The 12,769-nt window shown below is 37.6% G+C and overlaps 1 protein-coding gene across 23 annotated transcripts in view; it reads right to left on the bottom strand.

Annotated features, from left to right (window-relative positions):
• Window positions 1-12,769, bottom strand: part of TP63 (tumor protein p63) — a 271,926-nt gene that overhangs the window by 76,270 nt on the left and 182,887 nt on the right. For 2 of the 23 annotated variants that reach the window (XM_086319368.1, XM_086319380.1), the window contains exon 1: window positions 420-6,137. The exons of the other annotated variants lie outside the window; for them this stretch is intronic. The gene's annotated coding sequence lies outside the window, so the exon portion shown is untranslated. Of the gene's footprint in view, window positions 1-419; window positions 6,138-12,769 lie in introns of those variants that run through there. 23 annotated transcript variants of the gene reach the window in all.

Here is a 12,769-nt window from a genome sequence, read left to right as displayed (position 1 = left end):
TGCAGCTAGAACATGGCAGCCTTTACTAACTATTTAGCTCTCCTCTAGTAAGACAGTCCATCACTTCAGCCCCTTCCTTGGCTCTCCATTCCTCCTTCGTGTCTTCTTATGTAGCCTCTGGAAGCAGTGACTTCCAAAGCTGCCTCTTGCCCTCTCATTTTTGTCCTTCCCACATCAGTTCACCATATCGCTGAGTGAACGAGCCCCCCATCTAGTATCTGCACTACTGTGGCATTTTCCAGATTGCTTCCTTTCTCTGGGCCCCCTCCAACTAACTCCCATACAATGCCGGATTAATGGGTTTTATCTACAGTTCCGAGCGTGATAATTCCTGTGCTCCAAAAGTATTCAGCGTCAGCCCCACTGCCTGTGGGATACAGTCCAAATACCTTCACCCACATAGGCTGGCCCCAGCCTACCTCTCGAGCTGCTGCCTCCTATCCGCGACCACAGCTTCAGGCAGAATAGCAGAGCCCTGTCTTCAGGCGAGCAAAGCAGGCTGGCCTCTGTGTTCTTAGCTCAGCTGCTCCACTGCCTCTCCGGAAAGTCTGCTCTCTTCCCCACTGAACCATCTGCCTGGTCATTTGCTATCTTCTTCTTTCTTTCCAGCAACAAAGGCCTTCTCTTCTGGATGCATAGGCTTTTTTTTTTTTTTTTTTAATTCAAAGGGAACTTCAGAGACCGCTTGATTCATTCTCTCACCTAAAACTCAAGTCAGGCTCTCATTTCTATCTTGAATCACTCCAGGGGCTGTGCGCTCACTACCACTGGAGGTGGTGCATTCCAGTCCAGCAGAACCCTCTGAGCTGGAATCTGCCACCCGGTGACTCTCTCCCATCTGTGGTAATTGTGCCCTCTGGGGCCATCCCAACAAATCTAGGATGTCCTGGTTTCAGAAAAGTTAGGCAAAAAAAAAAAAAAAAGGAGCTCTGCTTACTGCTCAACACAATCACCATTTAGAGCATGAGTCCATGTTCTTTGTGGGCTGAAACTATAAAAATAACTAAAGTGCACTCTACTACTCTCCCAGAGCAAATCAATTATCTCAAAATCATGCCTCTTACATGGTTAAGGTATTTGTACATCAGAAATATACATGGCAGTGTGCCTGAGTGTCACTCAAACCCACAGGATAAATATTACTCATCTTCCTGGAACTCTAATTTTGAAGATGCTTTTTAAATGAGGGAGATAAATATATTTAAATGTATATTTGTATTACAATGCAAAATTAAAATGTTTTACAAAAAAATGAACAAATTCTGTTTTTTCTATGGAACCCTTCAGATTATAGTCTCAAGAAGCCCCAGGCAGATAGCATTTTCCCCTGCTCCTAACTGGGGTAAATGCTTTAAGGGCTGTGCTAACACACCTCCACCACATGGTGGAAGGTGTCAGACGCTAGAGGTACTCCACAGATTGGATTCCCTAGTGCAGTTCCTGACGTACCCAAATTCTAATCCTAAATTCAAGACCTAATCTAATAAAAATCACCATTTACCAGGCACTGTTATGCACTCTACATTCGTTACGTCTAAACCTACCAATAACCTTGCTGCCTCAAGATGCATTTATCCCCATTTCAGGGTTGAAGAAACCGCCCTGGAGACAGTGTCTTGCCTAAGGCCACAAAGATAGAGAGAGGTGGAATTCAACCTCAGGTCTATCTGACCACAAAGCCTGAATTCTTTCCACTCACCACTCTGCCTCCTTAGACACTTTGGCTTGTTACTTTGTTACTTTGGCTTGTTACTAGTAAAAGAACCACAGCCCCTGCTTTCATAAAAAGGCAAAGCTTTGCTGGATGGCTGAGCCCTAACATGGGTCACAATATCTGTAACTTTCAGGCTTGCAAGGTAACTAAAACAGACACACTGTAAGTATCTCAAATATTTTACATTTATATATTATAAAATATTTATATCATATCTCACTGTAATTTAGCGATTGGAAGAATATTTTCATTTTAAAACAGGAATTTATGGAAAAAGATAATTCCCTCTTCTGCTTAAATGTTTCAAACATTATTAATAGTTTTGGTTTCTGGAGTCTCAATCCCAAAGTCAAACAAATTAAGAAAATAATACATTAGGAGCTAATCTATGCCCCACGACCATATGCCCAAGCGACAACTTCAAAATGAATTTTCAATCCAGTTAAAAAAAGAAAAATCTGTTAGTTTGGGACTGCTTGTGAGCAAGTCTCTCAGAAGGATATAACCTTTCTCACTGTTCACATATCAGTGTAGGCAGTATCCAGGCATAAAATATCCATGCTAATTTCTCCCTTTCTAATTAACTTGTCTTAAAGCATTCTCCATATGCTGAGCATCAGTGACCCTTAACTGAGACCACTGACAAAAGATACTCAAGTAGCTCTGGTCATTTGTTTATATATACAGAAACCCACTAGGCTCCTCAAAGGCAAACAATATGAATGTCAGAATCAATCCTAAACTCTGTGAATCTAGGCTGTGTTCTGAGTTAGCGGGAAGGAAAACATAGATTCAAAGTAACTGTAATAAAAGAATCCTTCTAAAAGGTAGAAAGAACATATAATATTTAAAAATGCTTCAACACAAAGATACGGTTTCAATTACATTATGGCACCAACTAGAGTTAAAACCCACATCTATCAAAATAAAACCATCATTACTATCATGGGAAAACAGCCTTAAAGTTTTATTGCTTAATTTTATTTTACTAAAACACAAGCAGATAATTACAGAGATTTTCTTTCCTGGAAATTTCAAAGCATTTTAGAAAAGCATATAGAATTATATTTACTTACCATATATTTATTGACTAAGACCATCTAGTACATTTTGTACATTTTGAAGTAAATGTGAAAAGGATTAAGAGTTGCTAGGTAAAAGAAAGTAAGTCCCCTTTCCTCCCCTTTTCTAAAATAGATTAGTTAGCTCTTAAAAAAATACTAAAGGAAATAATAAATATTTTCTTATATGTCAAAGCAAAAACATCCAGCAGGCTATCAAGTGCAGAAATGAATGAAGCGAAGATTTTAAACTAAATTTGAACAATTCATTTGAAATGGTTTGGTTCTTTTCCTCAAAGTAGAAGTCCATGTCATGAAAACACACTCTCAGGGCTACAAAACTGTCTTAGAAAACATCAAACACACAAATTCAAAGTGTACACATTTTCCTTTAAATAATGATCCACTCACTATTTTCTAACAAATCATTTCACTTCCTCCCTGTATTGTTCTTCTTTTTGAGTATCCTCTCCCTATTCCCATTCCTAATCCTAAATTATCTAGAGAGGATAATTATACTTGAGTGAAGGTTGAGAGAAGACTTTATGAAAACTTAATAAAAAGACTAATCCTAGCATAACTCTTACACTTTTCAACAGCTATGTCTGAAATGTTTATGCAAAGAAAGGCACTATAGCTGAAAACTGTGGCATTTTCAAGGCAAGAAATCAATTCTGAAATATGAATACATTATAGAAACTTACACAAATAACTATATATTATATTTCATTGCTTCATGAGTAGGAAACTAGACAGGAAGAACTCTATATTTCCTTCTAGTTCTGCTGCTGAATGAGACATCTTCTTTTCCCTAAATCTTAAGTATCTCATCACTTGTCATTCCAACTTCTACAGCAAAAAGTTTATGGATGAGTTACTATTTGTTAAATTATATGATGATCCCCAGAATATTAAATATAAACATTTGCAAGCTATGCCTTTGTTACAATTATATACAAAAGTGTAAACTGTAGTCTTTGAAGATAAACATAAAATCTAATCCATTACCAGTGAATATTATGAGAGAACAATATAAGCCTAAGGAATGAGTTATCCATGGTAACTCTTAGAGGTTGATAATCTTCCTTTGAAAGACTAATTAAAATAGCTATTTGCCAAGCATCTTCCAAAACTCAGAGCAGTTAGACTAAAGCATTTTAAAAGTGTGCACCTATTTTTACACGCAAAACTTCAATGCATTCTAGGCATGAGAATAAGCAAAGGAAAAAGAGGTTATGTATCTATGTGGATGAGTTTTTTTTAAAAAAGGAATTATTAATTGTCATAACAGGATATATTTCCTGTGCATTCACTCTAACTGTAGAAGTACAGAAAAAGTTATTCCAGATTTTGATTATGAAAATACTATTTATTTTATGAATTGGTCAATCTGCTTTATTAAATGACCAACTAAACACCATTTTCCAAAGGCCTTCCCCACTAAGTGAGGGTAGGTGATAAACTTGAATAGATAATGCTTAAAGTGGTTGCTTAAAAAAACACCAAATCCTGGGTCTAATACACAAATTGTATCCTCAAAGACCTCCACTATCAATCACCAAGGCAAAGGAACCAAACTCTCTATTAGCATCCCACCATTCTCATGACCAGCTGCTTTGGGGAACAGTTATTCCTCTCAAAACCACTCCACTCTGGACAGTGCAGTGGCAGGCAGGGATAGTAAAAATACACCAAAACTCTATTTTCAAATTCAAAAGAATCCAGATTTTCTTTTCCATTCTTTTTCTTTTTGTTATAAGCAAAATCCATAACAATATATTTAATATTTTAAATAATTCATAAATATTAAAATGGATTCAATGTCTTAAAATAAATAATGGTCTTATACTATAGAAATATCTTGAATATAATTATTAACAAGGGGAATACATTTTGTAATTATTAAATCTAATTCTCCTAATTTTGAGAAATGTAGGATTCTCAAATCATGTATCAAATGCACCAAAATTTTGCTCTGTCACATGATAATTTAAATGTTTGTTCCACAGCATATCAGTTTTAGATAAGTCAAGTTTATAAAAGTAATTGTTAGGATTTTATAAGTAAACAATATACATATATCAAGGCATACAAGATATTTAAGCAAATTTTATAGAACTATGAGAATCATTTTGCTATTTTAAACAATTATCATAGCTTATAGGATTTTGCTTTTATGACATACAGTTAATCATATCTATGACTTACTTGATGACAATTCTTTTGTCAGAAACGTAATCCATAATTATAACGTTACTCTTATGGGAAAATGAAATTTGCTTTTCCAAGAATACAGAGTCGTAAAACAAAAAGCGGCAATTTATACCATTTAATGTTGCTGCGGCTGCTGCTGCTGCTAAGTCGCTTCAGTCATGTCCAACTCTGTGCGACCCCATAGATGGCAGCCCACCAGGCTCCCCTGTCCCTGGGATTCTCCAGGCAAGAACACTGGAGTGGGTTGCCATTTCCTTCTCCAATGCATGAAAGTGAAAAGTGAAAGGGAAGTCGCTCAGTCATGTCGGACTCTAGCGACCCCGTGGACTGCAGCCTACCAGGCTCCTCCGCCCATGGGATTTTCCAGGCAAAAGTACTGGAGTGGGGTGCCACTGCCTTCTCCACCATTTAATGTTAGGACTCTCAATTCATAAATACGAAAATCTCAAATTAACACACAAAGTAGAAGGAACAAGGAAGTAAAGGGGGAGAGAGAAGGAAGGAATATCTTCGAAGCCAAATTACAATTTTTGCAAATTACTCCTTTGTTACTCAGCAAGAATGAAATATTTGTATTTAAATAAATATGTGTATCTATTTTTGCATTTTTAAGAAAAAAAGTAAAGTTTTTTTCTAAGGATCTAGTCAAAATGTTGCTGCTGTTGTTCAGTCGCTAAGTCGTATCCAACTCTTTGTGACCTGATGGACTGCAGTTAAAATGCTCATAATTTAAAACTGTTACTGGAGCTTCCCTAGTGGCTCAGTAGTAAAGAATCTGTCTGCCAGTGCATGACACACAGGTTCAGTCTCTGGGTCAGGAAGACTCCACATGCCATGGAGCAACTAAGGCTGTGAGCCACAAATACTGAGCCCATGTGCTGCAAGTACTGAAACCCACATGCTAGAGCCAGTGCTCTGCAACAAGAGAAGCCTCTGCAATGAGAAGACCGGACACCACGACTAGAATCTGGCCCCCACTAGAGAGTAGTCCCCGCCTCCCACAAAGAGAGAAAAGCCCATGCAGCAACGAAGACCCACTTCAGCCAAAAATATATAAATTAATAACATACACAAATACTTTAAAAAAATAAACTCTGTTACTAGTTTGCTGAAATATTACCAATAAAGTACTGAGACTCTTAAGAAAAACAGCATCTGATTAACAATTATAAGATCTAATAGGCTTTAAGAAGAAGTTATTTTACATTAGGAAAAAAATAACACCTATGCAAACATATATATTCATCCTACATTTATTTCTAGGGACTTGTACACCTATAATGCTTCATTTCAGGTCTGCTTATAAATGGAAAACCTCAAAAAACTGCCTGAATTACAAGCATGGATATATACTATTCACACAGATAAATCTAAAGACAAAAATGCAGATAATAACGTATTATGTTTTCTGAGCTTCATTTCTCAGGTTCCCAAAGCACTTAGTAAACTTTAATTAAGCCTCCCAGCAATCCTACCAAGTAAATGTTACAATACCCATTAATAGATGAGCAGAGGCAGAGTCGCTCGCCCCATGATCACACAGCTTATCAGTGGCCACTGCTGTCCTGAGTTCTGTGTTCTACTCAATGAACCACACTCTTCAGGAGGCTGTCAAATGACATCTCAAATTCAAATGAGGATTCTTACGTTAAGCAATTACGATTCTTTCTATGTAATAAAACTTGGAAACTACTCCAAAGTAAAACAAAAAGTCGTTTTAAATGGTGTCTTCATATTATTCATTCTATTTTCCACAATATTTAGTCCAGATGATACTGGTAAAACAGCATAAAGAGTAAAACCAAAATTGCAAACTCAGTGAGTAACCCACAAAAAAACACCTGTTTGAGGTACTTGACAATGTGGAATTACCTCCGCATAAAACAATTAGAAGTTACATTCCAAATCTTCAGACCCTTCTAATACAATGACAAGGTGACAAATTACACTGTTTTGTTATTTACACTAAGAAATCATGAGTCTTCATTATTAGATTCAAACTCAAATTAGAAGCCTGATTCTATTTGTAAAGTGAGATTCCCTCTCTAATTTACCTCACAATAAATTAGGTTCTACGGTCTCTGGCTACTCCCAGTTTCCTTTAAATTTCAGCTGAGGGGAGCCTGATGACGGGGTCGTAATCTTTATTAAAAACCAGAGAGAGATGGCAGTTAAGATCAGTCCCTTGAGGCCCCTGTGTGCCTAATTACAGGACCCCTTGTTCCAAAAAGCACTGCATGTCTACAAAACATCTGTAGGGCTTCAAAGAGTCTAAGATTCCTCTTTCTGTTCTGCAATAAACTTCTTTAATCTCAAAAAATTAGAAGCTGTTGGGGAGAAAGTTATGTCATTTCACATCTCCTTGCTCCAGTGACCTTACAGACATACGAATTGCTGTTGATATAAAACCATGAGAGTTTATTCCACATGCAGTTCCTTTTACTCATGAAAAGACAGCTGACAGCTAAATACCTTTCATGAGAAAAATACATCTGCCCTTCTCCACCAGAGAGGGTGGAGACTGTTACAAGACTTGATCACACTATGGAAATGGTTAATATCGGGGAATGCAAACAGAAGAAGGTGTAAAGCTCACATATGGGAAGACACCGAGCACAATACATGGCACTCATCCTTCAGGGCTGACTTGAGGATATTTCTGTCCATTTGAATGATATATTGCATTTTTCTTGAGCCTTTAAAAAATACTATGACATCATTATCTGACTATACCTCAATTTCCTGGTAATTTTTGTCCTGGCACACTCTCTATGTGTTAATTACAAAGCAGTCATCAGTTAGTGAACCGAGAAAACTGATTTGAAGCCCTTTCAATCTCACTGCACTTCTCTGAATGCAGCTTTGGCCAATTTTAGAGAGTTAAGTTATAGAGTCCCATAAACTCTCTAAGGATTAAAACAAAGCAAATATAAGTCTTTCTTTACACCAAGGATCCAATGCTGCATAGTTATATTTTTATAAAACAAAATTTGATAGGAATGTGAAGGTAGCAACGTCACTTACTGTAAGAAAACAAATTGAGAAAAGATCCACTTTGACAATGTGCTGCTTAGTTTATTTCAAGGCAGTGATTAACCTATAAGACTTTTGTAAAGAATAGAGAATTATTATTTCTGAACAGAATGCATTCACTAGTAACTTTTCCCTTTGATGCTTGCTCTAGTTTCCACTTTTTTAATTTAAACTTTAAGTAATTATCTCTTGTCACTGCTACATACATTGCAAAGATGGTCTTCAGTCTGACTATTGTTTTGTTTGGTCTGTGGTTTTCACAACTTTTTTTTTTTTTAATGAATGCTATCTTTTAAAGATATGGAGATATCACATAAGAATCAAGGTTTCTACATGCTCTTGAAAAATTCATCTTTTGACTTCAGGTTTACCTTCCCCCATGACACCATGTTGGAGTTGCAAAGCAAATGCCCTTGTGGACAAGGTATGCAAGCTCACCTTGACACTATGCCCATCCTCACCATTTGACTTGTTTAGGCTACCCTCTAGTCCCCCAAATATCTGAGTTTTCTACTTCCAAGGTAGCTTATTAGTCGAAGTAATTTTTTTAAGAAAAATGAGCCTTATGATCTGATCCCTGTTCTTGATGGAAATTTCCATGGTAATTTATTTCTATCACAATCTTCCTCATAATAATTCACCCTTCCAGGAAATCAATGCTATAGTGAAAAAACAAAAGATCAAGTGGCTGGTTACCAAACTTACTACTATGAATGATAACATAAATGAAGGAGGAGGAGGAGGAAGAAAAGGTAGGTGGGGAGGAAGGAAGAACGGAGGAGCAGGAAGAAGAGCAGGACAAGGAATAAAAATGAAAAGAAAAGGGGGGGAGTTACTGCTCTTCTTTTTGTAGTGGAAAAACAAAGGCAAGTTTTATTTCAATTTGGTGTTTCTTTTTAATCATCGGTCAGTTCTTATAATATTAGACTTAATAAATAAATATCAAAATTTTCCCTTTATAGAGAATCTCTACAGTGCAGTCAGGAAATCACTCAAGCATAACATGGCAAGGCCCTAAACATCAGATTAGGTGAAACTGGTTTATCATGAATACATTAACCTAGAGTTAATTTAAATAAGTCAGGGCAAACTTGCTGACTAAGTTATTCTGCTCTGGACCTGGAGACAACTCCTCTACACAAGAGCTTACAATGGAAATTCACTTTAACGTGCAAAACCTAGAGTTAAGTAAGTAACATGAACCATCCCCAAGAATCTCTAAACCCTTTATTTAGGATATTCTTCCTTAATACTCTGTGACCTAAGAAATAGCTTAGATAACAGGCAACAATACTCAATGTCATTATTTTCTTTATCATGGGAGGGGCATAAAATGACACTCCTTTATGTATCTCTGGAGATTTATAGGACAGCCTTGGCAAGAAGTGAAAATAACTTGTGATTAACAAATGTACCACTGGCAGGAGACAAGTCTATTGACTTCTGTTTCTCAGCAATGAAATCTAACAGCTACTCGGTTAAGATCAGCCCCAGTTAAGGCTCAAGCGTTGATGAGAGAAGTGTTTCCTTTCGACAAGGAAGCTGATAAATCATATTCATCATGGAAAAGTTTGTCTGTACATCATGTCCTTTGATGGGCTATTCTTAAAAGAGTCCCAAGATTCCAGAAGGCCATGCAATGGGCTGGCTTGCATTAGATTTCTGCAGAGCTGGCAGCCTTCTTCTGGAAGTCTTACATTACAGGTAACCCGATGACAGGCAGGATGGGCCACAGGCATGCATCTCAGCTCGCCTGTGGAGGAGCCAAGGGGAGCAAGCTTGTGAGACCAATAGGCTGGGATCAATGAAACTCTCTTGGGGAACTGGATGTTCCCCTTTCAAATGTCACCTCCCTAATCTCTCCACTTGCTCAAGTTATATTCTTCAAAGCTCTGAACACAACATGAGGCTGGCATGATTAGGAAAGTCAAAGAAGAGGACATTCTAAATCATGGGTGGAAGAAAAGGCATTGAATTCATGAACAGTGAACAATCAAGCTCAGAATGAAGGGATGCTGTTCAGAACATAGTCATTTCCTTTGGCCATGGCGGAGAAAATCAAGTTTCTTTTTTCATATTTATTAAGGGTCTGCTGTATGCTGAATATGACTCTGAGCGCTAGGTCAAGGTGCCTGTTCTATGAGACCTTCATATCTATGGAAGGAAAAAGTCACCAGAGCAAAAGGGATGTATGTCCAAAGGCCAGAGCCATTATCTCAGACTGAGGACAACAGAAAAAGACTAATCTGAGGATTTTCCCAGTATTTGCATGCAGATAATACTGTGTGTCATGGGTTGTGGGAAAAACAGCTCTCAAGATGAATACAGGTCAAGACAGATTGATATTCACACAAAAAAGTCTTGTCCTTGGAGTCCAGCAAAAGAAAGCACTTTACTCCCAGAAGTGGTGTACTTAGCAGTCCTCTCAAAGCTCTAGTAGGTGCCATAGAAAACTCCTCTTTTCCTTACTCTCAACTCCAAAAGCATTCCAGCTCAGTACCTGAGGTTCATTTGAATGACCAGGGAGTATTTTGTCAAGTGAATATGACATAATTTATAGCATAGCCAATTCCCCACTGCTGAGCATGTAGGTTGCCTCCAATACTTTTGGCACAAAAAACCCAGATATTCTTTACTAAAAACAAAGAATTAAAAAAAAAAAAAAAGATATCCCCATAAATGAGAAATAAACACTGGAATTCACCAGGTTCTTAAAACTGGAAAAGGTCTTTCTCAGTGAAGGCAAGGAGAGCCTGCATCTGCTTGGACAGACTTAGGAAGGCTGCATGGCCAGCCTGCAGCATGGCAGCCAGCACATGGGAGAGCCTGATACCACCCTATGCCATTTAGTCATATATTTGCTTGGTGGATAATATCACAGTCCTATGGGGCTGCAGTATGCATGTTAACAGCCCAAAAGCACTAGGAAAAAGAAAAAAAATAGAAGATACTTTCCTTTGAATTCTCTCAAATTACTACTTATGGCACAACTGAACACTCAATAAAACTAATCAACTCATGAAGCAAAGAGATTCAAGTTCAGACTCAGTAAATGCATTTGTGTCTATGACTAGCCAGTGCCTTTACACATGCCACATAATCCTCACGATAAAGAAAGTATAAGGAAGGTATGAGCATTCCCATTTGCAGGTGGTACAGTCAGGTTTAAAGAAACTGAACTCTTCGAGCAGGTCCTAAATGCTGCTAGTAAATTTCAGGGTTGAATTCTGCACATAAGTTTCTTTCTATTTTCAAATTACCATACTGACAACTGGCCTATGACTGATGAGTCTTAGCTATAATGCTAGACCAACACTTTATTATATTAAATGGTAGGCCTCTATCAGAAAGTAGTAATTACATTGTAGAAATAAGAAAGTTTGAAATTAAGTCCTAAATTTCATGTTGGTTTGGGTGTGACTACATGTGAGTGTGTCTGTGTGTGTGGAAGACAGAATATGGAAAATGTCATTGTTCTTCACTTTATTTCACTGGAAAAATTTTAAAATAGAAACCACATTTTCATGGAATTGGAAACACACTCATATCCATTATTGGAAACAGAAAAAGCAAAAGAAATATGCACATATACTTTAAAGATATTAATTATATTTTGGCAGTGAGTCTGAGTAAAGCCAGAAATTATAAGAGAAAACAATGCAAAAGGATGACAAGTGAAAAAAATGGTACAAACAAGATTTTTATTAAAGAATTACCAGAGGACGATGTGGAAGTGTGACCCTTCCTAATGACAGCTGCTTCTGCTGTTTCCAGCTTGTGGGCAGTTTTTAAAATTTGGTGTTTTATTTTGAAAGACTGCTTTAAAATGTACAGATGCCTAAGAAATAGATGTATATAATGTAGCATAAAAAAATGTCCTTTGTTAGGTGGTTTCACTCCATATTACGCAGGGCCTGCTAGTGCTTGTACATCCCTGATTCTGTCAGTAAAGAGAAAGGCAGTCTAAATAGGATGGTAAGTAAGTAAGTAAGTAAGTGGTCACTCAGTCATGCCTGACTCTGCGACCCCATGGACTGCAGCCTACCAGGCTCCTGTGTCCATGAGATTTTCCAGGCAAGGATACTAGAGTGGGTTGCCATTTCCTTCTCCAGGGGAATCTTCCTGACCCAAGGATCAAACCTGGGTCTCCTGCACTGCAGGCAGATTCTTTACCAACTGAGCGACCAGGGAATCCCAAATAGGATGGTAGAAATACTTGAACTGGGAGAGAGGCAAGCCTGAGTTCCTATATCTCCTGGGCTGGTAATGAACCAAGTAACCTATACTTCTTGAAGTTTCCTCACTTCTAAAACTGGGGAAAACAGCCTTGGTTCTGAGGTTCCACCTGAGACAAATGTATGAGAGAACACTTTAAAATGTGCATCAGTGTGAGAATATACGATGTGGCTCAAAGAGTTAGATGCTCCTAATGTATAAGATACTGGTGTCCATGGCTAAGAATTACATGTTTTTAGGTGATCTCAGCAGTTACTCAAACAAGAGTTTAAATGCGCTGGATTTAGAAGAAATGTAGCTGGGCCTAAAAGAAATCTAACTGTGAACAAGAAAGAACGCTAATACAAATGTAAGTGCCAAGTGCTGTATTAGTAGGATGGAACAGACATCTAATCAATTTTATTCTGTAATACCTATAACATAGACTGCAGACAACTGAACAGAAATCCTAGAAAGGCAAACCAGCTTAACCAAGGTCACTGATTAGTGGCAGGCAAAAACTTGATTAGAA

Source organism: Bos grunniens, chromosome 1 (genome assembly GCF_055505025.1).
Source record: "Bos grunniens cultivar Pamir isolate PY7600 chromosome 1, Bosgru_T2T1.0, whole genome shotgun sequence".
Lineage (NCBI taxonomy): Eukaryota > Metazoa > Chordata > Mammalia > Artiodactyla > Bovidae > Bos > Bos grunniens.
This window is presented reverse-complemented; position numbering and strand designations above follow the sequence as displayed.